Genomic DNA, 297 nt, shown 5'->3' with positions numbered 1-297 from the left:
GCAAGAGTGCGCAGCTGTCCTGCGAGCGAAGGCGAACAAGCTTAGCGCTAGCCGGCCCCGCGGCGGAGTCCGAGACATTTTCTTGGATTGGATGCCGGAGCTAGTGTTTATTGTAACTCCCTTTCTGATTGGTTAGATTCACGTAGCACCTGGAGACAGGTGTTTTGATGGGGTTGAACCCGACCTAGGAGAACAGGTTTGTTCCTCTCTCCCACTTCGTGCTTTCCTTATCATTCTAACGAGTGCCTGAAAGTCCTTTGGCAGTTGCCAAATCCACCCCTTACCATTCCCAGTTTC

The sequence above is a fragment of the Spermophilus citellus genome (genome assembly GCF_964194105.1).
Source record: "Spermophilus citellus genome assembly, chromosome: 5".
Taxonomy (NCBI): Eukaryota; Metazoa; Chordata; class Mammalia; order Rodentia; family Sciuridae; genus Spermophilus; species Spermophilus citellus.
This window is presented reverse-complemented; position numbering follows the sequence as displayed.